Here is a 3,636-nt window from a genome sequence, read left to right on the forward strand (position 1 = left end):
GAAAAAGCCCCAGGCTGAAAGGACTTGACTGCCTTGATTGACATGGGGAAGGGGGTTAGTAGACTATGTGTATCGGCAGCAGAGGCTGCAGCCCAACGTGTGGTTTTAATGACCAGCACACAGGGCAAAAGCATTTTGCACAGTGTTTGTTTTCCTGTCTTGCACTTACAAATAAGGTCTATGGGAGTAGCATGGAAAACGTTTGCTGTTTTTCCCTTTTTTTTTTTTATTGCTTTTGTTTAAAATTTGATCGCCTTAACTACTGTAAACATAGCCTATTTTTGTGCTTAAGATACTGAATGGAAAACTCCATTGTGTGTTGCTGGACTGTTTTGGAAATATTTGGTCAAATGTGTGTTAATTTGGCTGTAATGGCATTTAAAGCAAACAAACAAACAAAAAAAAGCTGTGAAAATGGCCTTGGAGCATTATCTTTAGTTACTTGAAGAGTTTCTAGTTTTTTTAAATACAGTTTATGTTAAAATAATTTTTATTAATTTAGAGAAGACAATCAATGTCTGTGAGAAAACGGACTTTCTTTTGGATTTTCTTTTTGTGGTCATCGTGAGTGATTGCTTTTTCCTTTTCTTAGTTTCACATTCTTCCTTTGTTCTAAAACTTAGACTGACATCTAGCTTTGACAATCATAGTATGTTTTATTTTCCTGAGGGGGGAATAACTTATAATGCTGTTTAGTTTTGTACTATTGGTGTGTTGGTGAATTTTTAAACTGTGTGCTAACTGCAATAAATTATATGAACTGAGAATTTCCTGTGTGTGGTTTTGTATTACGATCATGTAGGTTCTAAGTATGTATAGTACATGGCATCTTTAATATCAGTTCAGAGTTTATGAAATTATTAGAATGCCTTAGGTGGCCAAATGGATGTGTGTAAGTGTTCTAGCCATTTAATATGAATGCACATTACAAAAAAATACGACCCATTTTCTATAATCCAGATCAAGAATGTTGAGGTTATTCCCTAGAAACTACAAATCCATGAAACTTCAAGTGGCAGCATACACTTTTCATGATACACCATTACAACTACTAATCCACGCACAATGTAAGTCACTTTTCATGTGTAATTTTATCTTAAGTTGATTGATCAAATCTGTTCTGATTTAAGTGGAAAATTGAAGGAGACCGGATGTCTTAATTTGGAAGACTGCTTGGCTAATGAGTGGAATTCTTGGCAATTGAATTAGCAGGCATTCAATTGTTCAAGGTTAGCTATATACATCTTTTTTTGTTTGTTTCTGGGAGAATTTGAAAGGTCTCAGGTTTTAATTCTCAAAGTTTTAATTTAAAAAAATGTATTTAAATCATATACCCTTAAAACAACTGGTCCTACTTCTTGGGATCTTGGGTTTTCTACTTCGTGGGTATTTGTCAGGGTGAGAAACAATGTTGGTTGACCTGGGGAATTGAAAACACAGGTGCAGATAGCACTACCTTGGAATTGTCAATAGAGAGCCCTAAATTGCATGCAAGCCCAGGCACTGACTTGACAGGTTTCGTAAATCCTGAACTCTCTAATTGTCCATAACTTTCAATCCTAAAGATAAACATGAAAATAGTAATTTTACATTACTATTGTCAAAATTAAATGCATTTTTATTTTGGCCTATAAGGTTAAAAGTCTATAGAAATGGAATAGATTTAAAATGCATCATGTATAAATTTTGACTTTGGATGGGAATCCACAGATTTTATCATAAAGCAAAAATATAATTAAGAATCCTATATTTTTTAATTGAAGAAACTATCTAATTCATGCAACTCACATTTTATTTTAACCAGCCAAACATTTCACATGAAAGGAAATGTACATTAGGCCTCCATGTAATAATTTCTTGAGCAGCTACAAGCTTAAAAAAAGATGATGGGGAGCCACTTTTTAGTCTCCTGTAGTAACTAGTTAAAAATATCTTAAAGCTTCCTGAAGATGTTGAGAGTTCTCCTTATCATCTGACCATCGAATTTTTAATGAGCAGTACCTTAAGCTTAATGGATATGTTCATAAAAACAATATTTTGACATGCAATTTGGTAGTAACTTTAAAACAATTTGCAGAACTAGTACAGAATGTTAATTATACCAATTGCCATATTTGATAAGTGAGATGCAAAATCATTTGTTTATATGCTGCTTATAAGAAAGATAATCAATTTGTCAGATAATCATGTTGGAAACCATTAAAATTGATCCCTCCTTTGACATCTGGCTGATCCATAAGCGCATTTTTAAAATGTGGTTTCACTTACTTTTGGAAACATCTGTTTCTTTTGGATAATCAATTATGCCCTGGATTGCTGTGGGCCCAGCATTATGTGCTAGGCGTACCCTAGGGAATATCTAAGAAGTATAAAATGTTAAAAGATACTAGTTTTAAATTTCTAGTTAATTATGCTACCAGATCAATAGGGAATCAGGTGGAGTTTTTCTTTAACAAACTTGTCATATAGAAGATAAGAATTAGGTGGACACTCTAATTATATAATAGCTCACACTAAATTGGCTGAAATACTTATTTTTGCAAGTAAATCTTTTGTTTGAACTACTATCAAAGAAAACAAGATTTTTTTTTTTAAGCCAAGAAGTAATTCTTGAACTTTCAAGTTTTATAGATAACACACAAACTATATAAAAACTTGACTGGAATCTCATTGTATTAGATAAGAATTTTGTTAAAGATCTTAAAAATCTCCTGCATTGCATGATATTTTTTATCCCACAGCTTAAAATATTCTTCGATTTTTCACGTAACAGGGGAAACTTATGCATGCGTCTGGATAGAAAACTCAGGTAATTGAAAATTTTAATTTGTAGATACAAATCTAAACTTTTATTATCATTTGTTAGAATGTTTGAAACTTCTGTTAAGGTACAGTGAATCAAGTAAGTGAATTTTGAAGTATGGGACAGAAAAGCTCCATCTTTTTTATTGAAGTTCTTCACCACTGAAATGTTAGAGATAATATCAATAAAAATAAAGGAGTAGTTTTATTTTTTTAAGGAAATAGCTTTTAGGAATTTTATTTTGGCTAGAATCCAAGCATATTACTGATAGGATTTTGTCCTTTATGTTAAAGCTTTTTCTACCTTTTGTCTAGAAGAATGGCAAAATATCTTCGTATGTGATGCTTTGGTCTAAGATCTAGAACTACTTACGTTTTGATTCCAAGTCAATTTAGTTCTATAAAAGGATATATGTTTCTCACCTTCCTCACCCCTGTTCAGACTTTCTTAATACAAAAGAATAGAAAAGTAGTCAAATTTTAATGATGGCAACTAGAAATTTTCAAAAATCTTTATTTTCAGAGACACTAGAAATTAAACAGCATTTTTGCAAATGAATTTTAAAAAGAAAAATCTTCACTAATTAACTCTGTATTTCTTGAAAGAAGCCGAACTCTAAAACGTTATAACAAGGAAGGGTGAGGACATAGAAGTGAGTCATTGGCTTGAAGAACAGTTTTTTGTTTGTTTAAGTCTGAATACCTTATAATTTATCTGGTTACATCAAATAAATTGTTGAACTAATTATCAAAATAATTCAGGCACATAGAATAGCTTTTTCCTAAAATATTCAAGCCCTTGAAAGAAATCAGCTTTTTTTTTTGGGGGGGGGT

The sequence above is a fragment of the Marmota marmota genome, unplaced genomic scaffold (assembly GCF_001458135.2).
Source record: "Marmota marmota marmota unplaced genomic scaffold, marMar, whole genome shotgun sequence".
NCBI classification, from domain to species: Eukaryota; Metazoa; Chordata; class Mammalia; order Rodentia; family Sciuridae; genus Marmota; species Marmota marmota.